Here is a 24,405-nt window from a genome sequence, read left to right as displayed (position 1 = left end):
AGTATCTGGCAAGATCCCAAAACAGTACAATACATTTTATGCTGCTTAGTGGCTTTTCCCAAGTCCATTTTATTTTCTTTTATGAAGCTATCCAAACCTTTTTTAAACCCCTCTAAGCTAACTGCTTTTACCACATTCTCTGGCAATGAATTCCAGAGTTTAATTACACAGTGAGCTCTTCTTTGAACATTTTCTAATTCCTCTATATCTTTTTTGAGCTACAATGACCATATAGCTGCTGCTGTTGTATGGATTATTCTCATATATATTGGTGGAAAATCTCCTCTGACCACTGGGATGGAGGGAGGGAAGCAGAATGAGGGTTGAGACCACCTTTAACTCTAGAGACCAGAATCTCCATTCAGAGATATTGTGGCAAGAAATTCCAAACAATAGGGGCTAAGACATAGACCCCCTAATTCTATATCTAGAGGTTGATTTCTTATATGGTGCCTACTCTTGTCTCTCCCTAAGCCCCCCCCCCTCGGGTACGCCGTACTGTAGATACATCTCTCTTGTCTGTCCCCTTCTCCTCTACTGCTAATTCCAGACTCCGTTCCTTTTATCTCACTGCACCTCACGCCTGGAATAGACTTCCCGAGCCTGTACGTCTAGCCCCGTCTTTGGCCGTTTTCAAGTCCAGACTAAAAGCCCACCTCTTTGACGCTGCTCTTGACTCCTAACCTCTACTCACTTGCCCTGTCCTTTTATCCCCACCTCTTTAATTCCCTTACCTCTTAGTTGTTCTGTCTGTTTATCTGTCTTATTTAGATTGTCAGCTCTTTGAGCAGGGACTGTTTTTTCGTGTATAGTGTACAGCGCTGCGTATGCCTTGTAGTGCTATAGAAGTGATAAATAGTAGTAGTAAAAGAGTCAGCACTGAAATCAGTGCCAACTAAGCGTATTCTATAATTGGCACATAGATTTAGGCGCAGTATATAGAATACATGTAGTTGATATATCATTGGCTAAATTTACGCTCATCCATTTATGCCAATGAAAGCCTGGCATAAATCCATCCATATGGATTTAGGCGCACTGGGCAATATTCTATAACTATGCCTGTACATTTCAGAATGCCCACGAAATGCTCATTTCCCCTCCCATAACCACGCCCCTTTCCCCCTGTGTGTGATAGAAGTTTAGCGTACTTCATTATAGAATACGCTTAGCGAGTTGTGCGCATAAATTCTAATCAGTGCCAGTTAGTGCTCATTATTGCTTCTTGAGTTACGCACATTGTTATAGAATCTGCACCAATTTAGGTGCGGATCTCTAGGTGTGCTTTATAGAATCCGGAGGTTAGTGCTCAAAATTGCAGGCGTGCCCAAATTGCGCATGCAATTTAATTGCTCAAAAAGCCAATTAACACTGATAATTGGTTGCTAAAAGTTATTGGCGCTAATTGTCAATAGCTGGAATTTACACATGCGTCTTTATAGTCGCTATTCTATAAAGATGTGCGCGTACGTTTTTCCCCATCTGGATCCTAAAAAGGAGCATGGCTATGGGAGGGTCAAGGCATTTCTTTCTTTTATAAAACTTTTAGTTTTATATCTGACAAAATTACAATCATAATTTTTCCACAGTGAAAAAGAAAATATCGCAATATCAAAAATGAAATATTCTTAACCATATGAAAAAGAAAACATTTGACCCTCATTTAGGAGATAGATCCAAGAAGAATAGCAAATCGTAATTCAATTATAGCACATATTCTCAGGACAATCCCCTCAGCCCATCTATACAGTGATTCTAATCTTTGGGAATGTAAACATCTCCTTTGCATTTAGAAATTCCATTAATTGCTTATGGTCAAAGAAAATATAAGTTTTAGCCTCAAAGAAAACAGTACAAATGCAAGAAAACATCAACATAAATGTGGTGTCTAAAGCCTGAACCTTTACTCGTAAGAGAAGGAAAGTCTGGCATTTTGATTGTGTGTCTTAGAACCTATAAACAACACATTGAAATAGCAAAAATACAACCATAGAATATTATTGCAATCTGGCTCTAAAGCAAATATCTCTACTAATGTTGACTTCTGTGTTACTACTTCTAGTGAAGATTCAAGGAATTCTGTCAGATTTAAATTAGGATGTTGTTCTCCTAAAACATCCCCAGAGTCTCTTCCACTAGCAGAAATATACTATACTTTAATCAAAGGTGGTATTGCTTCAGATGGATTCTTCAAAACTTGTGGAATTTAAGGACACCTGGGAAAATTTAGGAACCGTAAATTATTCTTCCTGACTTTCCGTTGTAAATTAAGCTTGTCCTTCACAAGCACTTTGCTTAACTCCTCAACGTTACCAATTTTAAGATCTAGTTCTTCCAATTTGGTGGGATATTGATTCACTTCATGAGCCCGTGCAACAATAGCTCAGAAACAATCTTTAAATATCCAGAAAATGTACCAGTCAGTTTGAAAAAAGAAGAATTGACCTCATGAACAGCATCCCAGAGAGATTCTAAAGTCACAACAGCTGGTCTAACCAAACCCTGCAACCTAGTAGTGGAAGCAGCGTCTCTCTCGGCTCCTTGCTTGTAACTCACAATTAGTGATGGCAATCTATCCAGTACATCTTTCTTCTTTGGACTAGCTCTATCCTGAGGAGAAGATTCCATTAGAGGTAGTGCCCCCAACTGCAACAGCAAAGCCAACCTCTCAGGCAAACCTTCTAACCATTGATCCACTGCCACGGTTCTGCTTCCAGTTGGAAGGGGAGCTATGTGTTTGATAGGGCTTAGTGATGCTCCATCAACACTGCTGCCAGCGGGTCCAATCAATGGCAGGACTGAAGAGGAAGATGAACTGGGCCAGGCAGGTGCTCAATTGTCTTCCAGTGTTGTTTGTCAGAGCATGGGTCTCAAATCAGGTACTGGAAGGACAACCCAAACCTTTTTCTTCTACTTGCCCATATGAAAACAGGCAAAGCACCATTCCAAACCCAGAAAAAAATGCCGAGAGAGAAAGAGCATCTGTCAGGCACATCCTAAAGAGAAGCCATTTTGGATCATGTCTGGGTCAGGGGCATTTTTGGATTTGCGCGCAGTGGTATAGAATTCAGGGGACACGTAATTTAGGCACAGGGATTTATACCAGGGTTCACTTGGTGTAAATCCCCCAACCCAAAATTGTGCACAGATTTAGGCGCTAAGGGGGAGATTCTATATATGGCACCTGAAAAATCCCTAGGGAATAAAATTATGTCTAGGTGGATTCCATAAGATTTAGGCGTGGTATATAGAATACGCTTACTTGGTATCCAAGCGCCTAAAACTACATGCATGCATTTACATCAATGAAAATGTGGCATAAATCCCTGCGTGTAGATTTATGCAAACTGGGCCATATTCTATAACAGCACGAGTAAATTTGGGAACACCCACAAAACACCCATTTCCACACCCATAGCCATGCCCCCTTTGAACTGTGTGCTTTAGAATTTGGGTGCAGTTCATTACCGAATACACTTAGCGAGTTATATATGTAAATTCTAATTATTAATAATTAGTGCTCATTATTGCTTGTTAAGTGCTGTTAACAATGCTGACTGGCTTCTTAAGCCAATTAAGTTACGCGCATTGTTCTGGAATATGCTTAGATGTTCAGCACAGAACTGTAGACATGATATATAGAACCCGAGGGTAAGCGCTTCTCTATAAATGGCACCCAACTTTGACCGCTGTTTAGAGAATAGTGCTCAGTGCATGTTTTTTGGCACCATTTACAGAACTGAGTCCAGAATGTCCAGAATTATCTACCCTTCCAGAAATCACTGAAAACCCATCTATTCAAGCAAGCATACCCAAATGATCTAACCTAATCTTAAGAACCCTTTACCCAACACCTAATCACTCGACAACGACTATGACTTAGACCACATCTTCCATCAACTCCACTATGCTATCCCTCAAACTATTCCCTCCTCCGGTCACTCCCACTCCCTTATCCCTTGCTCATTTCAACCTTCCCCCTCCTGCCTCTCCTACCCCTTTCTTACTTGCCCATCCCACCTATCTGCATATCTCCATCATTATTCTGTTATACCACAGCTTGCACTCTCTCTGCTATACCTTGTCCTGAGTCCTGAGTCAGTCTATGAGTTTGCCAGTGTGTGAACCCCAAAAGGAAAAACATTTGCCCAAAGCAACCCTTTTGGCTCCGTTTTGTCCAGTGACTGCCCAGTTCATGTAGGCACTTTTCAATAAAACTTCAGCTAATGATACTCTATCTGCTTTTCAACAAAAACATTCATTAAGGAAAACCAAACATTTAAACCAAAGCTTTTACAGCTAGATGATCACAAGCCCTGTGCCGTTCCAAATAGCGCTCTAAAATTAGTGCCGGAACAGCATGGGGCATTAACGCCCCTATGATCAGAGCTAATAGCATACAAATTTAGGCACACTATTTAGCTTAGACCATAGGGGTACTTCAGTGGGAGGATTGTGCCTGGGCATGCACCCAAGGCACAATACTCTTGCAGATGTTGTTTGAAAAGTCTGAGCTGTCAAAAATAAAATAAAGCCTGGACAATGTCAAGCAGCAGAAGAAGTTTGACAGGTCCAGGATTTTCTTCTGGACCTGTCAAACCTAAGCCTACCCATGGTGGACCTCCAGACCTCCCCACCCCACAAATACCAAAATGGTCCTGGTGGTCCAGTGGGACCGCTAGCCCCCCCCTGCAACATTGAAGAAACCGGCCTGGTGGTCAAGTGGGACCGCTAGCCCTCACCACCAGCACCACCCCGCAGCCTACCTCGTCATAGTTGGAGGAGGGAGGGACTAGCACTCCCTCCCTCCTCTTCGGGTGCCTCCTCAAAACAGTAGTGCCCTTCCCTGCCTGATGCATCCTGGGATGCGCTGGGTGGAGTTAACCCTTATATGGAAGTTAAGCCCTGCTCAGCGCATCCCAGGATGCATCAGGCAGGGAAAGGCACAACCATTTTGAGGAGGCACCCAAAGAGGAGGGAGGGAGTGCTAGTACCTCCCTCCTCCAACTACGATGAGGTAAACCACAGTGGGGGGTGCCGGTGGGAGGGCTAGCAGCTCCACTGGACCACCAGGCCGTTTCTTCCATGTTGCGGGGGGGGGGGGGGGGGGGTGCTAGCGGTCTCACTGGACCACCAGAGTCTTTTTAGTGTTTGTGGGGGTAAGGCTTAGGTTTGGCAGGTCCAGAAGAAAATCCTAGACCCGTCAAACCTCTTCTGCTGTTTGACAGGTCCAGGGTTTTTTTTTTTGACAGCTCCGATCTTTCAAACAGCATCTGCATGAGTATTGTGCCTTGGGTGCCACAGGGGCATAGCCAGACTTCGGCAGGAGGGGGGGGGGGGGGTCCAGAGCCCGAGGTCAGGGGGCATATTTTATCCCCCCCTGGTGCCGCCAACCCCCCCGCCATTGCTATTACTACTACTAATACTATTTAGCATTTCTATAGCGCTACAAGGCGTACGCAGCGCTGCACAAACATAGAAGAAAGACAGTCCCTTTGCTGAACCACTCGCCTCTACCTACCCTCCTCTCCTCCTTCCTGTACACATTAATTGATTTGATTTGCTTACTTTATTTTTTGTCTATTAGATTGTAAGCTCTTTGAGCAGGGACTGTCTTTCTTCTATATTTGTGCAGCGCTGCGTACGCCTTGTAGCGCTATAGAAATGCTAAATAGTAGTAGTAGTAGTAACCCCCCCGCAACCAACTTTGACCCCCCCTGCCATTGCCGAACCCCCCCGCCACCACCTTTGACCCCCCGACGACCCTCTCGACCCCCCTCCCGCCGCCAACCCGCTATCACCAACCCGCCATCGCCTACCTTTGCTGGCGGGGGATCCCAACCCCTGTCAGCTGAGCCCAGGTCCTCTTCTTCCCAATCCCGCGCAAGGCTTCGTTCTACGTTGTACGTGCAGGATGTCAGACTCACAGAAACAGAACAAAGACTTGCGCGGGATTGGGAAGAAGAGGACCTGGGCTCAGCTGGCGAGGGTTGGGGTCCCCCGCCAGCAAAGGTAGGCGACGGCGGGTTGGCGGCAGGAAGGGGGGTCGAGAGGGTCGTCGGCAGTGGGGTCCAGGGGCAAATCTACGGGGGCGCAGGCCCCCGTGGCCCCATACTGGCTAAGCCACTGGGGTGCCAGCTCTGAGCTGGTGTAGGGTTTGCAGCAGGAGCAGTGCCTTTGTTTGGCGTGCCGCCCGCTGATCATAAAGGAGGAATGCGGGAGACTCTCATTTGCATGCAATTAGCGGTCAGAGCCAGCGAACTTGTTTCATGCGCTCGTCGGCTCTGATCCTAGGGGTGCTCATAGACATCAATGCTAGTCCGGCTCTAATGGCTTCTAGCGCCTGCATTTGCTTCTGATCATCTGGGCATTAGATCTGGGGCATTTGGATAAGACTATTTTAAAGTGCGTTTTCATTTTTTTTTACTGGACTCTTTGCAAGTTGTAAACAAAAGGATATTTAATGCAATTTTGAAACACTGCAATATGACTCCATTGCACTACGTTTACAGTATGCCATCGTTCTGAACCCTGACCCGAACACATCTTTAAGAATCGGTAGCTGTCAAGATCAGTTTTCCCTTTGCCACATCAATATTAAGGTTCCTAAAGTTTCTAAGCAATTTCTCTCTACTTCTAGAATAAGTAAAAACAACTGTTAAGGGCATCTGAATTTTCAAAATCATCTCTGATCCTCCCTCCTTCCTCCACTATTTGGTACATTATGGAAACAGTGATCTTGTCCCAGTGTTTTCCAGCATTGTCTTTTGTGAAACAGTGAAATCTTGGAGCATAAATTCAAAAGAAAACTGTTGATAGGATTAGCAGGAGGTACAACAAAGCTTCATATACTTCTAGGCTCATTAGAGGGTTCTGAAAAAAAATATATATATACACAGGTACAATATAAAATTCCTGATTTGAGTTTTTTGTAAGAGTGGGCGTTGTGATCGACGACCCTAAGGTGAACTGGAAGTTCGAGTTCCCAGCTACCAGTGTTAGTCGGTAGGTTTTAAAGAATTGTTTGTAAGTTGTATTGTGGGGGTGTTAGGTTTTTGAACATAATTTTGTTGTTCACTTAGGATTAGACCCCTGAGGACGCTCTGTATGAGCGAAACACGTGCGTGTAGGGTCGAGCTGCTTCTAATCCTTTTACTCACGCTGAAGATATTAAGTGGACTTTGAAAGTAAAGTCATTGAGAAAAGAGAAGGTTGGAGTGTGGAATCTTTTCAGGAAGGAAAATTGGAACCGTTAAATTGTTAAGACTTTGATTTTCTCCAAGAACTTTTTGAAAGAATAACAATTACAAGGAGCACAGTGGAAGTTTTCATCGCTCAGGTGTCACCTACTGATATTTTGGTTCCTTAAGAGTGGTGACTTATAAAAGAACTTGGCTTCTTGATATTTTGACCACCCAATATTCTATAATATTTTATGTGTATAATATGTTGTTGATTGCTATTGAGAATACAGTATGTGAGTATGAGGGATGTATGTGAGTGATAGATTATTGAGAATGAGTGATATGTGAAAGTTTGTTTTTATGTCAAAGTGAATATTTTGTGATTTTTTTGATAGTATATTTAATAAAGATTGTTAATTAATTAGAATGGTTGTTTAAGATAATAAGTTTATGAAACTACAACTATTTTGAGTATTTTAGCCTAGAAGTGGAATTTTGTTATATAGTTTTATGTTGTATCTGTCACTACATGCTAATCAAGAAATGTAGTAAAAAGCTGTTTTCAAACTGGCCCACATATTTCTTAATTTACTTAATTACATTTTAAACTGTTTTTCCTAGAAGCATCCAAGGAGATGTACAAATAAATAAGACACAACAGATAAAGGAGCAAATTATCTGCATATAAAAATCTGTTGCCATATGTTGACTGCAAATAATGTACAACATTTGTGATTTGTATCACTGCTTCTGTTGTGATCTTGGGCAAGTCCCTTAACACTCCATTGTCTCAGTTAGGGACAGGAAAATACCTGCTGTAAGTGAATGTAATTCACCTGGAGCTACTACTGACAAAGGTGCGGGCAAAGTCTTAACTCCCTACCCGCTTCCCATCCCTTCCATGAGTTATTCCTTGGGCCAAAGTTCAGGAATAATGGAGGTGGGGGTGGGGAGGGGAGGCTGGCATCTGGCATTCAGGTCTGCATCCTGAGGCAGCTGGGGCTTAATGTTTTGCAAAACACGGTCCATGTAGTCAGCAGATTTGGGGATCGGATTCAAAAGCTAAGTAGCTAAATTGCTTTCAAAATTATTTTCATTTCATTTATTAGCAGGCAAACACAGTGAAGGTGACACCAAAGATGGTGCAGAACAAAATGTCCAACGGACTCAAAGAGTTCACATCAGAAGCTTTATTCAAAGTATATAATGGACTCGATACGAATCGTGTTTTGGCCACAGAGGCTTGCTTCAGGAGTCCCTGCAAATATATATATAGGAACGCCTACTTCCAAAGCAGCAGCAGCAAGCATCTTGCTTTCTGCTGCTTTGGAAGAAGGCGCTCCGATTATCGATACATCAGAGACTAGGACATTACTTTCAAATCAGATGGAGCGCTGAGAAGTTATATGTTTACACTTTACAGGGACTCCTGACGTAGGCCTCTGTGGCCGAAACACGATTCGTTTTGCATCCATTATATACTTTGAAAAAAGCTCCTGATGTGAACTCTTTGAGTCCGTTGGACGTTTTGTTCTGCATCATCTTTGGAGTCACTTTCGCTGTGTTTGCCTGCTTGTATTGACCTGTGCAAGGGTCTTTTGTTCTTCTGTGCTTGTCGATTCCATTTTATTTATTACCATTTATATACCGCCCTTATCAGAGCAGTGTAGAAAGCAAAACGTACATAATAAAAATAACCAAACACTTAGATATAATACAGATTCAATAAAGATATCACAAGTTAACAGGCTGCCAACTTATGTCCATCAGTTATATAAAGCACTAGTTGACCTGCACCAACAAGTGCTGTTTCAGCAGTTTCTTAAACAGCCTTGAATTTTTCTATGGTTTGAGGGGTCCGGGTAATTTGTTCCACTCTGCAGGTCCAGACACTGAGAAGGCACACCTCCTACTATCCTCTAAATTTAAAGTTTGGTACAGTTAGCAAGCAGATATTGTCAAATGGAGCACCCGCTTTGGGCAACAAAAATGAAGACAATATAAATGAAGTTGTGTTTACTTAATAAATTACGCTCGTTAATTTTACAAAATGACTTTAGTAGGGTTCTACAGAGCTTGGTACTGACTGATTTGGACTATTGTAGTATTAGACACTTAAATACTTAGAATAGTCATGGTGCACACAATAATGAACCGTTAAAAGTTTACATTTGATTCTTTCTTGCATGGACAACCAGTTCAATTTCTGAAAAGGAGTAACATGGTCATATTTTGATAAGCTACATAACAGGCGTAGTGTTGAATTGATCAGTGCCTGCAGAGCCGGTATGCGTACTGCAGGCAGCCCCACATAACAAATACTACAATAGTCCAAATCAGTCAATACCAAGCTCTGTAGAACCGTACAAAAATCATTCTATGAAATTAACAGGCATAATTTACTAAGTAAACACAACTTGTCAAATTATCTTTTCACAACCGAACAAATCTGAGAGGAAAAGGACATTACAATATCAAACAGAACTTCCAGATTCTTTTTTACAACAGATGATACATGAATCACAACATCAGATATTACAACCTCAGATAGGAAAAGCACCGCTGGGTCAGTAGATACCAGCAATGTTTTTGTCTTTAACACATTATGAGGGTCTTTTACTAAGGCGCACTGACGTTTTTGGCGCACTAAACGTTGGAGAAGCCAATGCATTCCTATGGGCGTCTCTAATGTTTAGCGCACCCACAATTTTAGCGCGGGCTAAAAACATGAGCGTGCCTTAGAAAAAGATGCCCTAAGAGATAAACTATTCTGAGACATCCAATCATGGATTTCTTCTAAGACTGCTTGTAATCAAGTAACCATAACAGGCACAGGCTCTGTCAACTGGAGGAAGAATTAAATGTCATCTGCATAAATGCAATATGCCACTCCAAAATCTTTTAATACCCTGCAAACTGGGGCCAGATATACATTAGATATTCATAAGATTATCTACGAAGAATCCCCAGCCTATATGTACAATCTGATTGACCTTCCAGCCAGGAATCGCTCTAGATCTTCTCAAACGTATCTAAACTTACATCTTCCCAACTGTAAAAGGAATCAAGTACAAAACATATTATGCATCCAATTTCTCCGTTATAGGTAGCAAGCTCTGGAACACCTTACCAAGATTGATTTGAACAGTCAATAACCATTTACCCTTCCAGAAGCTGCTAAAAACTTACCTCTTCAAGCAAGCCTACACAAAGGACTTAAATTAAGATCCTTCTGCGTCTCCTGGGTCTGACCTTATGACAGAACCTGAAATACGCTTCCTCTTTTACCCCTTTTTTATTTCATCCCTCTTCCAGCCATCATTATACATTCTTCCTTATTTACAACACACTATCCCAATTTACACCCTCTTCCCACTCCCTACCTCTACTACCTTCCTCCCTTACCCATCTTACTTACCCACTTTTTATTGTCCACCTCTTTGTGTACTATATTCAGCTGTTTTATCCATTTTGTGTTATCTTGTAAACCGGTTATATTTGTAAGCCACATTGAACCTGCTAATAAGTGGGAAAGCGCGGGGTATAAATGTTACAATACAATACAATACAATACAATTAAACAATATCCCAGACAGGGCTGATCCTTGAGGAACTCCACAGTTTCTCATAGTATATGTGAAGAGTATATGTATATATATGTATATGTGAACACACCACCCGAACCCTCGTCCACGCTCTCATTACCTCGCGCCTTGACTACTGCAACCTACTCCTCACCAGCCTCCCACTTAGCCATCTATCCCCCCTTCAATCTGTCCAGAACTCTGCTGCACGTCTTATATTCCGCCAGAACCGATCTACTCATATCACCCCTCTCCTCAGGTCACTTCACTGGCTTCCAATCAGATACCGCATTCAGTTCAAGCTTCTCCTTCTTACCTACAAATGCACTCAGTCTGCTGCCCCTCACTACCTCTCTACCCTCATCTCCCCTTACGTTCCCGCCCGAAACCTCCGTTCACAGGACAAATGCCTCCTCTTGGTACCCTTCTCCACCACCGCCAACTCCAGACTCCGCTCATTCTGCCTCGCCTCACCCTATGCCTGGAACAACCTTCCTGAGCCCTTACGCCAAGCCCCCTCCCTGCCCATCTTCAAGTCTTTGCTCAAAGCTCATCTCTTCAATGCTGCTTTCGGCACCTAACTTTCACCTCTCAGGAAATCCGACTGCCCCAATTTGACTACCCCTATCGGACTGACTGTTCACTTGTCCTTTAGATTGTAAGCTCTTTGAGCAGGGACTGTCCTTCTATGTTTAATTGTACAGTGCTGCATAACCCTAGTAGCGCTTTAGAAATGTTAAATAGTAGTAGTAGTAGTAGAGTTAAGAAGTTGTTAATATAATAAAATAGCCCACAATAATAGTCTTCTTTGACTGATGAGGAGGCAGGCGAGCCATGAGCTGTTTGTTCATGTGGAAAGAGTTGACACAGAGGTCAGTGATAAGGATTAAATTCAGTTGCATGTGTGCTGAGCATTTGAGCAGTATTGAGATTTTGGCTCCCACTCTTGAAAGTAGATATTTATGACCATTTAAATTGGCAGAACGTATGGTTTAGCAGAAAATAATTAATTAATTAATATAAAAATAAATTAAATGTATGGAAACGCTGTTTGAGGAGCCCTTATAAAATAGGTATCTTCTTGGAAATTTGTGTAAGCGCCCTGTTTTAAAATTATCCCTATAATTAGCAAAGCTTGACTGAAGCAATATTGGTGTGATAAAACAATAAAGATTTGGATCTCTGGCTGTGAAAAATGTATGCTCGTCCGTTAAATGCTGTCTATAATATTTCAAAATTTTGGGTCAAAGGAGACATAACCCCCCCCCCCTCCCCCCGTTTACTGTGCCATGCTAGCGGCTGTGGTGCACAGAAGCCCACACAACCCGTTCACTTTGAACGGGCTGTGTTGGCATTGCAACGCGGAAGCCGCTAGCACAGCTTAGGAAACAGCGTAGAAAGTGTATTCTTCAAAAATAAGAGTTTGGGAACACAGAGTCACTAAATAATTCTGCTGACAGTATAGTAGCATAAACTGTAAACCTTATATCAATCAGTAATTTTTTTTTGTAGTTATTTTTTTACATAAATATTTTATAATGCATTTCAGATATGCAGTGAAATCATTTGCCCTCTGAATTTTGATGCAGCTAATGTTATAAATTATGGAGCTGTTCCAGAAGTGTTTTGCACTCTGGCATGATGTTTACCACTAATTGTGAATGCTTAGAAGGGCTTGCAATATATAATACTGTGTGTAGCTTATCATTACTGACTGTGATGCATCCATAGTAAATGATTCATTAGCAAGCCGGTTCTTTGGATGGTGGTGGAAAGTTTTGGGAATTAGTATCTTACTCCTTAAAGTAATTACTTTATTCAATGTTGTCATAATAGGAAATTGGAAAACTGGACATCCAAATAGCAGATGAAATTTAATGTGCACATTGGGAAAAATAATCCAAATCATAGTTACCTGATCCTGGGGTCCATCTTAGGAGTCAGCACTCAAGAAAAAGATCTAAGTATCATTGTAGACAATATGTTGACATTTTCTGCCCATTGTGCGGCAATGGCGAAAAAAGCAAACAGGATGCAAGGAATTATTAGAAAAGGGATGCAAAATATGACCAAAAATATGATAATGCCTCTGTATAGCTCCATGGTACGACCTCATTTTGAGTATTGCTTTCAATTCTAATCGTCATATCTCAAAAAAGATAGAGTGGAATTAGAAAAGGTTCAAAGAAGAGCGACCAAAATTATAAAAGGGATGGAACTCCTCTCATATAAGGAAAGGCTAAAGAGGTTAGGGCTCTTCAGCTTGGAAAAGACATGACTGAGGGGGGATGTGATTGATGTGGAGAGGTGGAGGTGAATTGATTTTTCACTCATGGAAAGAGTACAAAGACCAGGGGACACTCAATGAAATTGCATGGAAATACTTTTAAAATAAATAGGAGGAAATATTTGTTCACTTAAAGAATAGTTAAGTTCTGGAACTCATTGCCAGAGGATGTGGTAAACGCAGATAGCATATCTGGGTTTAAAAAAGCTTTGGACAAGTTCCTGCAGGAGAAGTCCATAGTCTGTCATTGAGATGGACATGGGGGAAGCCACTGCTTGCCATGGGATTGGTAGCATTGAATGGTGCTACTAATTGGGTTTCTGCCAGGTACTTGTACTTGTGACCTGGATTGGCTACTGTTGGAAACAGGATACTGGGTTAGAGGGACCATTGGTCTGACCTAGTATTTTTTTTTTTGTTACATTTGTACCCCGCGCTTTTTCCCACTCATGGCAGGCTCAATGCAGCAGGCAATGGAGGGTTAAGTGACTTGCCCAGAGTCACAAGGAGCTGCCTGTGCCGGGAATCGAACTCAGTTCTTTAGTTCCCCAGGACCAAAGTCCACCACCCTAACCACTAGGCCACTCCTCCACTATGGCTATTCTGAGGTTCTTATCAGCTTGTCTTAGTCTCTGCTTCCTTTTTGGGTCTTCTGTCCTAAAGTATTTGGGAGCTAATGGTATTAGCACATGCTAAAAGCTATGAAGCTCAAAGACATGAAATGGGTTTCTTAGCTTTTAATGCATGCTAATTCCATTAGTGCATGCTAAGCTTCAAGTGAAAGAGCCCTTGATGTCTTACAAATTTATTCAAATATTTTTTGCTAATGAAAGGTGTTCAGTTTTTCCTGAGTCTAGTACTGAGTTCTTTTGTTGAATAATTTAGATTTTTTTGGATTCAGGATGAGGACTTCAATTGCATAATTTTATAATGTTCAGACTTGCAGCATTAAAATATTTTCACAGTAATATAAAACATTTGTGATTTTTAGACAGTATTCTAAGGAAGTAATTTTAAAAGCATCTTCATATGTAAATAGCAGCATATACATGTATAGTGAAGCAGCATTTTGTAAAGGGAGGCAAAGAAATTAAGGGACCCTTTTACTAAGGTGCGCCAAAGAATTTCCTGCGCGGGTGTTGGCACGTGTATTTGACATACGCGGGTCCATTTTTCAGCTTGCCTACAAAAAAGGCCTTTTTTGGGCCCAAAAATGCATGTGCGGCAAACTAAAAACCTGCACGCGTCCATTTTGGGCCTGAGATCTTACCGCCACCCATTGATTTAGTGGTAAATTCTCCTGCGTTAACTAGACAGTAATTGTCAGCACGCGTACACTGCCGATTACTGCCCAGTTAGCACCACGCAGTAGAAAATAGAAATTATTTTCTGCTGCTCATTTTGGACGCACTTTAAAATTAGAATTATTGCCCGGGGCACACGGTAGCCAGGCGGTAGTTCTAATTTGATGTGCATTGTACATGTGTAGGCACCTATGTGCCTTAGTAAAAAGGCCCCTGAGGGTGCATGTTTTGGGTGGGCCAAAAATATATATGCATCTAGGGCCAGATTCTATAAATGGCACCAAAGATTCAGTCCTCAACACTAATCTATAAAGGTTGCTTTGGACAGGGGCGTAGCCAGACTTCGGCGGGAGGGGGGTCCAGAGCCCGAGGTGAGTTGGCACATTTTAGCTCCCCGTGGTGCCACCGACCCCCTGCCACTTTTGACCCCCCCCGGTGCTGCTGCCCCTCCCCTGTCCCTTTCGACCCCTCTCCCACTGCCGCCAACCCCCACCAGCCTAAGTCCCCTTCAGCGCCGGTCTCCGAGTCCGGCGCGTTCGCTGATCTGGATTCTGTTTCTGTGAATCCTGACGTCCTGCATGTTCCTATGTGCAGGACGTCAGGACTCACAGAAACAGAATCCAGATCAGCAATGCGCCGGAGAGCGGCGCCGAAGAGGACTTCGGCTGGTGGGGGGTTGGGGACCCCCGCCAGCAAAGGTACCTGATGGCAGCGGTGGTGGAGGGTTGGTTGCGGTGGGAGGGGGGTCGAATGTGGCGGGGAGGGTCGGCGGGGGGAGGGTGAAAGCAGAGGGGACAGGGCTATATCTGTGGGGGCCCATGCCCCCTTGGCCCCACCTAGCTACGCCCCTGGATGAGCACTCTTCATAGAATATGAATTCAAGACTCCACTTTGGGTGCAAGGACTTATGCCAGGTGTAAATCCTGATGCACAAATTGGGCACAGATCCCTGCTTTTCTGTAACACTATGGGCATCTTTTATGATCCACCCTGACCTTCCTCTGGCCACATCTCCTTTTGAGTTGAGTGCCCATTGTTAGAAAATAGCACGTATCACCCAAATCATAATTAGTGCCAATTAAGTGCTTGTTAGCTTTAATAATTAAATCATTGGAGCCCATTAACTATTTTGGATGCAGATCTCAGATTTGGGTGTCCTTTATAGACTAGGGAGATGTTGCCCATATTACACTTGGAATACAGGTATATGTCAAAAGAAATTCCCCATTGGTTTCTGCACCTATCCAGAGGAACATATAGAATGTAAAAATGTGCTAGTGTGCATCCCATCTCGTTACACTAGTATCCTACAATACCTAGTATTAATCTGTGTTATGGTAATATGAGGGGAAATTCTCTATAGACCACCTAAAATAAAGCACCAGGATGCATGCTAAGCATTAATTCTATAACACACTTTATTTGGACCTTCTGGTTAGACTCCAAGTACATCACACTTTCCAGGATTCTCCACTGTGTCCTGTTCCTTATAATTAGATCCTGTAACCAGGAAACATCATTCTATTAGATTACAAGACTCCTGGTGCAAGTGCTCTGGCGCTGAAAGAGTCATTTGTTGATCTTCAATAAAGATTTGGAATTACATGTTGGGAAAGAGCTAACCTGTCCTACAAGCATTAATTCTATAACAGAAGTTCTGCATGTAACTGCCGTTATCCTATATAATAATTCTCACCTCCAACGTTCTGTGCTTGGGACCGTGGCTCCCTGGAGGTGGTCTGCTAGGCAGACACGCACTGACGTCACTGACGTCATGACAGCTGATTCCAAGGCAAAGGGAGGAGTAGGGAAACACACAGAGCCCCCTACGGCCCCCTCGACCCCCCCCTTCCGCGAACCTGTCGACCCCCCCCCCCCGGCCCGCCAAAAACCGCCCCCTGCCACCGTTGTGGACTACCTGTGCTGACGGGGGACCCAAACCCCCAACAGCCGAAGTGCTGTTGTGCCCTTCGTGTTGCTTCCTTAATCATCTTCTCTGCAAGTTTCTCTGCGTGCGTCTGACGTCAGACACACGCAGAGGAACTTCCAGAGAAGATGATTGAGGAAGCAACATGGACTTCGCGAAGGGCACAACAGCACTTCGGCTGTCAGGGGTTTGGGTCCCCCGTCAGCACAGGTATTCCACAACGGCGGCGGGGGGTGGTTTTCGCCAGCACTGGGGGGGGGGGGGGAATTGCCTGCCTAGGGCCCGTTTCCTTGCCTTCAGAAACGGGCCTTTTTTACTAGTAGAACATACGAATAGCCATACTGGATCAGACCAATGGTCCATCTAGCCCAGTATACTGCTTCCAGCAGTGGCTAATTCAGGTCACAAGTACCTGCCAGAAACCCAAATAGTATTCATGCTACTGATCCTAGGGAAAAGCAGTGACCTTCCCGATGTCTATCTCAATAGCAGTCTATGGACTTTTCCTCCAGGAACTTGTTCAAACCTTTTTTAAACCCAGACACACTAACTACTGATACCACATTCTCTGGCAATGAGTTCCAGAGCATAACTATTCTTTGAGTGAAAAAATATTTGCTTTTGTTCATTTTAAAAGTAGTCACTCCAAATACTCTCTCAACAAACAAGCTTAAAGTACTCAATAAACCACTCATGGAGTACAATAAATTTGAAAGGGAAAAAGCTTCCGTGTCCTCACCTCCACTCTTTTAGACTTGTAAGGCAGGAGAATTTAAACAAGGGTCTTTGTTCATCACAGGCATAAAAAAAAAAAAACCTTTCAAAAAACAATTGTTGAAACTCCATTCGTGTTCAATTTCACTGGATCCACAAAACTTTTATGTGACTCAAAAAAAGAAAAAAAGACAAAAAAAAACCCTTAGCTTTCAAGAAACAAGTACTTGCCAGCGTTTTCAAGCATAAATGTTTAAGGGATCCGAATGACATGGAGAAATTTGCGCTTGAAAACACTGGCACATACTTGTGTTTTAATCAGTGCATTTTTTCTAGCAAAAAAGGTGCCGGTACTCAAATGCTAGGCCACCCTTCAGGGGTGGGGTGATCACTAAGGGACCCACCCTACAATAGTCAGGCCCCATGCAACCAGTCACAGAATCTATGACAAGGCAGAATTGGTGTGTAGAGCATGAGCTCTGTCATTAAAACTTGGGATCCATGAGTCAATTTTAGCAAACAATGGAAAAGGTGCCGGTACTCCATACCCTCAAGTACCCCCTCAAAAAAAGCCCTGGTTTTAATCAATGTGTTAAGTTGGTTTCAATTCATGGATTTTTATTGCACAGACATGTTGCTACTTTGTTCACTTGGTGGTGGTGGTGGTGGGGGGGGGGGGGGGGGTTTATTACATTTTGTTTTTATTTTTAGAGTTATTTCATCATGCCTTGAGACAGCTTTGCAGCGAAACTCTGGCCACAGTTGGTGTGATTGATATTTAAAGTTGAAGAGCACTTGTTTCTTGAAAGCTAAGTTTTTTTTGTCTTTCTTTTTTTGAGTCACATAAAACTTTTGTGGATCCAGTGAAACTGAACACGAACGGAGTTTTAACGATTGCTTCTTGAAAGGGGTTTTTTATGCCTGTGACGAAAAAAGACCCTTGTTTAAATCCTGCTGCCTTACAAGTCTAAAGGGGTGGAGGTGAGGGCACTGAGGCTTTTCCCTTTCAAATTTATTATACACCTCTTCTATGTCGCCTTCGGCACCTAACCACCATACCTCTATTCAGGAAATCTAGACTGCTCCAACTTGACATTTCGCCCACTAGATTGTAAGCTCTTTTGAGCAGGGACTGTCCTTTTTTGTTAAACTGTACAGCGCTGCGTAACCCTAGTAGCGCTCTAGAAATGTTAAGTAGTAGTAGTAGTAATAATAGAGTACTTTAAGCTTGTTTGTTGAGAGAGTATGGGGAGTGAATATTTATATGAATTCTTTCATCCTCTATTTTTTGGACATATTGTTTTAAAAGTAGTACCATGTAATTTCCTTGATTATCCCCTAGTCTTTGTATTTTTTTGAAAGGGTAAAAAATCGATTTACATTTAGCCATTCTATACCACTAAGTATTTTGTAGGCCTCAATCATATCTCCCCTCAGCCGTCTCTTTTCCAAGCTGAAGAGCCCTATCCTCTTTAGCCTTTCCTCATACAGGAGGAATTCCAACCCCTTTATCATTTTGATCACCCTTCTTTGAACCTTTTCTAATTCTGCTATATCCTTTTTAAGATACAGCAATCAGAATTGCACATAATACTTAAGGTGTGATTGCACCATGGATCGATGCAGAGGCATTATAACATTCTTGGTAAGTCCATAATTACATGCCTAAGCACTTGCTCAATGGCTGTCATAAATACTCATGCCTAACTACAGACAGTTAGGTTTCTGCCAGGTACTTGTGACCTGGCTTGGCCACTGTTGGGAACAGAATACTGGGCTTGATAGACCATTGGTCTGACCCAGTATGGCTATTCTTCTGTTCTTCTGTAGGCGTGTACATGCTAGTATTCTAAAGCCCATGTACCTAACTGCCTGACGCTCCCCAAGTCACCCATGCCCCTCCCAGGTCCATACCCCTTTGGAAATTATCAACCAAGGGCAGTTACACACATAACTGCCACTGATTGGTTGTTAAGGTCAATTAGCAGCTAATGAATTCATTAAGTTACCCGTGCAACTGACTGTATTCTATAAGTTGTGTGTTCAAATTTGCATATTAGTTGGAAATGTGGGCTGCAACTTTCTGGAATTAAGGGGATAATGCATGCTAAGGGACACATAACATACATTAGGGCCTTAAAGAAGTCATTTGGACCTAAGGTTTGCTTGATTCATCAAGGTGCCAACTGCGCTTACCTCTCTGGTGTGTGACACTGTGCCCAAATGTTACCAATGTGCCCAATGTGACATGTGCCCAAGTGTAACCAGTTAGGAAGCAATGCGAAAAAGCCAATTTGTTTGAAATGTTCAAACAAATTGGCTTTTTCACGTTGCTTCCTAATTGGTTACACTTCCACATAAAGCTTTGCAAAATAAAGCTCTTACTTATGTAAGTGCCAGCATTTACAAGTGGAAGCAGCAAAATTAGCAGCTACGTGTGTATTTCCGTTTACATGTGCAGATCCCCGAATAATGCTCTTCTCTAACTAAAACGTTTTTGTGACTCTGGATGTGCCAGGACTTGCCCATGTACTTCTGTGCATCCCTATGTGAATATTAAAAAAGGCTAGGGGTAAAAATACCCAGGGGTCGATATCCAAAGTGATTTACCTGACCAGAAATGGTTCCTAGCCGGTTAAATCACCTATTTGTGACTTAACTGATTCATGCCTGAAAATAACCAGTTAGTGCTGAACTGAAAACTAGCTATTTTGGGGGCATTCTGGGGGCGAAGTCAGCACTTGGCTGGCTTAAATGCTAATATTCAGCACTTAACTGGTCAGGTTAACCAAATAGGACCACATAAAAGTCAGTCCTATCTTTATCCGGTTACCCATGGAGGGGCATAATTGAACGGGGCCGGCCATCTATAAGGGCGGCCATCTTCAAGGCAGGCCCCGCAAAGTGGCTCCCTGACCGTATTATCGAAACAAGATGGCCGGCCACCTTTCATTTAGATAATACGGTTGGAGCCGACCAAATCACAACATTTGGGCCGGCTTTAGAGATGGCCGGCATTGTTTTTCAGTGATAATGCAAACTAATGGCGGCGATCACAAACCAGGCCAAATCAAGGCATTTGGTCGTGGGAGGAGCCAGCATTTGTAGTGCACTGGTCCCCCTGACATGCCAGGACACCAACCGGGCACCCTGGGGGGCACTGCAGTGGACTTTAAAAAATTGATCCCAGGGGCATAGCTCTCTTACCTTGTGTGCTGAGCCCCCCAAATCCCCCCCAAAACCCACTCCCCACAGTTGTACACCACTACCATAGCCCTTAGGGATGAAGGGGGGCACCTACATGTGGGTACAGTGGGTTTTGGGGGGGGGTTTGGAGGGCTCAACATTTACCACCTCAAGTGTAACAGGTAGGGGGGATGGGCCTGGGTCCACCTGCCTGAAGTGCATTGCACCCACTAAAAACTGCTCCAGGGACCTGCATACTGCTGTCAGGGAGCTAGGTATGACATTTGAGGCTGGCAAAAAAATATTTTTTATTTTTTTTTTGGGTGGGAGGGGGTTGGTGACCACTGGGGGAGTAAGGGAAGGTCATCCCCGATTCCCTCTGGTGGTCATCTGGTCAGTTGAGGCACCTTTTTGAGGCTTAGTCATGAAAAAAAAGGGACCAAGTGAAGCCGGCCAAATGCTCATCAGGGCCGCCTTTGTTTTTTCCATTAACGGGTGAAGCCGGCCATCTCGTAACCACGCCCCAGTCCCACCTTCTGTACCCTGCCGACACGCCCCCTTGAAGTTTGGCTAGCTCCGCGACGGAAAGCAGTTGAAGCCGGCCAAAATCAGCTTTCGATTATACCGATTTGGCCGGCCATCTCCCGATTTGTGTCGGAAGATGGCCAGCCTTCTCGTTCGAAAATAAGCAGGACAGTCATTTAAGTGCTGACTATCACATTTAATTGGCTATGCATTAGCCGGCTCTGGCTCCAGATATGGCCAGCATTGAATTTCCAGTTTAACACCAGTGGTGGTGAGCAAAATGCTGATCATCACCGGTTGAATATCGGACCCTCAGGTTATTGTGAACAACATGACTTGGTCATCCCATTTCCTGAGTAGAAGCCCTGTGCGACATGGGGCTTAAAGTGTTTTGGTATTTTTTTGGTTCCAGCACATTTAACAAAATGCAGTGAAACAGAACATTAAACAGTGTCAGTACATTTCTGAAATTATGAAGGCACCCGACTCATGATCTAGGGCCTCCTAACATACTCAGAGCGATGATCAAAATATACCTCACCATTCATGCCAAGAATAAAATGTAAATCAAAAGTGGGAGGTACTTCAGGATTTTGCCTTTACAGCTCACTGGATTATTATTTTTTTTAAATATTCTTTCTAAAATCCATAACGCTTGCTTTTAACATATATGGAGGGTTTATCAATCAGGACATGATATGCTGTATTTAAAATGTCAGGATTATATCAAGGATACCTATTTATTTCTGCTTTAGAGTTACCCTTTAGGAGGCCATTTTGCCTGAAGGGAAAAGAGCTGCGCTCATGAACGTTTGAGCTTTTTATGAGAAATCTGTTCTAGAATGCTTTCCATCTCTCCTCATGGAAACAAAACAAGATAGAATGAAACAGTGATTAGGTGACTTAGCACAGCTGAGTGAACCTCATAAAATGTTCATGCTGGTGAAATCTTAAGAATCAACAGCCCCGATGGTCTCCTGACTGCAGGACCCCGAACAAAATCAATCATTGTGGAACTGGTTTGCTGATAAGCCATTTGCATCATAGCTTTAAAAATATTGGCACCAATCCATGCTTTTGCTGTTTAGTTCTTAATTTACATTTTTAATGTGCTGTGTCCTGATTTGTATTATGGATTCTATCCATTTGCGTTTATTTCTAATGCTCAGAAAAAAAAATTTATGCATGTTAAAGATGTGTTAAAGTCATTTGCTTGTGTTGAAAATTGATCAACTGAGCCTTTTTTTTGAACTGCTATCCAAGATGGTTTACCGCTTGCTTGCATTTTCTGATGTGCTTAAAATCTCTGAATGAATGCACTTCTTGTTTGAGACAGCTGAGATCTGTAGAACTTTTCAGCTATTGTTGAAGTTTGCATTACAATTCCCGCAGCTTAGAGTAGTTCTGACAAGCCCAAGGACCGAGCGGAGTCTGTTAGCCAAATGTTCTGATTAAGCTAATAAAAACCTTCAGGTCAACATTCAGCAGCAGCTACAGTTGTATTTGTCTAAATGCTGGTCGAGGTGTTTAAAAACTATGCTGCTATATAGCAGGGGCGTAGCCAGACTTCGGCGGGAGGGGGGTCCAAAGCCTGATGTGAGGGGGCACATTTTAGCCCCCCCCCCCCGGTGTGCCATTGCCGCCACCCACCCCCGCACCATTGCCGACCCCGCTGCTGCCGCCACCACTAACTTTGCCCCCCCGCCAACGACCCTCTCGACCCTCCCCTCCCGCTGCCAACCCGCCATCGCCTACCTTTGCTGGCGGGGGACCCCAACCCCCGCCAGCCGAGGTCCTCTTCTTCCCGCAAAAGGCTTCCTTCTGTTTTTGACGTCCTGCACGTTGTACGTGCAGGATGTCAGACTCACAGAACGAAGCCTTGCATGTACAACGTGCAGGACGTCAGAAACAGAAGGAAGTCTTTTACGGAAAGAAGACCTCGGCTGGCGGGGGTTGGGCTCCCCCGCCAGCAAAGGCAGGCGACGGCGGGTTGGCGGCGGGAGGGGGGGTCGAGAGGGTCGTCAGCAGGGGGGCCAGGGCTAAATCTACGGGGACCCAGGCCCCCCTGGCCCCACGTAGCTATGCCACTGCTATACAGATAGGTGGCACTGCTGAATATACAAATACCCATGGATTCTATATATGGCGCCTAAAAATCCGCGTGGAAACCAAAGCATATTTTATAACAATGTGCATAACTTAATTGGTTAGCTAGCTAATCAGTGCTGTTATTTGGATGTTAACAAGCAATTATCAGCACTAATTGGCATTAATTAATATTTACATGCACAACTCACTAAGGGCCCTGTTTACTAAGGCACGTTAGCATTTTTAACGCGCATACAATTAGCTCATGCGCTAACCATGTAGGCACCTATAGGGATATTGTAGGCACGTACTCTATTAACGCATGTACATGGTTAACATGCATTAAAGACACTACTCTGCCTATAATGTAGCTTAGTAAACAGGGCCCTAAGTGTATTCTATAACTTGGTGTGCCTAAATTCTAAGTTGCATAGTTGAGAAGGGGGCGTGGCCAGGGGCGGGCATAGGTGTTTCTAAAATCTATGCACATTATTATAGAATACATCCAACCTGGGCCTACTGTAGGCCTCAGGATTTACATCAAGTAAAATGTGGCCTAAATGGACACGGCCAAATTTAGTCACCTGGTGAGCCACTTGGTATACTCTGTGGAAATTTAAGCATCTACTATAATAAAACTCACCCTCAACGTTCTGAGGACACTGACGTCAGTGAAGCCAAGCCCTGACTTTCTTCAAAAAGGTTCGAAGGTTCGTGGTGGTGAAGCCACCAAAATCGCTCCGGGCCCCGCCCTTGAGGGCGGAGCTATGGCAGAACAACGAAGGGGTTGGCAGGGAAGGAGGCAGGGGGGTGGGACATCGCTCCGGGCCCCGTCCTCACCTCAAACGTCATGACGAGGGCGGAGCAATGGCAGAACAACGAAGGGGTTGGCCAGGGAGGGAGGGGGGTGTTGGCGATGAAAACCTTGCTAGCGCCCGTTTCATTTACATGGAGGGGCATAATCGAACAGAAACGCCTATCTCCATGGGCGTTTATCTCCGAGAACGGGTCCGTGAAGGGGCGGAGTGAACCGTATGTTCCAAAAAAAATAGACGCCCATGTTTTATTCGCCAAGGTGTGAGCTGGGCGTTTTTGCTTTTCACCGATAATGGAAAATGAAATCGCCCAGCTCAAAAACGAATAACTCCAAGGCATTTGTTCGTGGGAGGGGCCAGGATTCATAGTGCACTGGTCCCCCTCACATGCCAGGACACCAACCGGGCACCCTAGGGGGCACTTTTACAAAAACAAAAAAAAAGGTCAAAGAGCTCCCAGGTGCATAGCACCCTTCCCTTGTGTGTTGAGCCCCCCAAATCCCCCTCAAAACCCACTGCCCACAAGTCTACACCATTACTATAGCCCTAAGAGGTGAAGGGGGGCACCTACATGTGGGTACAGTGGGTTTGGGGGGGTTGGACGACTAAGCATTAAGCAGCACAATTGTAACAGGTAGGGGGGGGATGGGCCTGGGTCCACCTGCCTGACGTCCACTGCACCCCCTAACAACTGCTCCAGGGACCTGCATACTGCTGCTTGGGAGGAGGGTATGACATTTGAGGGTGAAAATAAAAAGTTGTGAAACATCATTTTTTTGTGGTGGGAGGGG

At 43.8% G+C, this 24,405-nt stretch overlaps 1 protein-coding gene across 1 annotated transcript in view; it reads left to right on the top strand.

Moving 5' to 3' along the window:
* The window catches only part of GPR39 (G protein-coupled receptor 39), a 251,294-nt gene that overhangs the window by 83,153 nt on the left and 143,736 nt on the right, over positions 1-24,405 (top strand). The gene's annotated exons all lie outside the window — the stretch shown is intronic.

The sequence above is a fragment of the Microcaecilia unicolor genome, chromosome 7 (assembly GCF_901765095.1).
Source record: "Microcaecilia unicolor chromosome 7, aMicUni1.1, whole genome shotgun sequence".
NCBI lineage: Eukaryota > Metazoa > Chordata > Amphibia > Gymnophiona > Siphonopidae > Microcaecilia > Microcaecilia unicolor.
The sequence above is the reverse complement of the archived record's forward strand: the minus strand, read 5'-3'. Positions and strand labels throughout refer to the sequence as shown.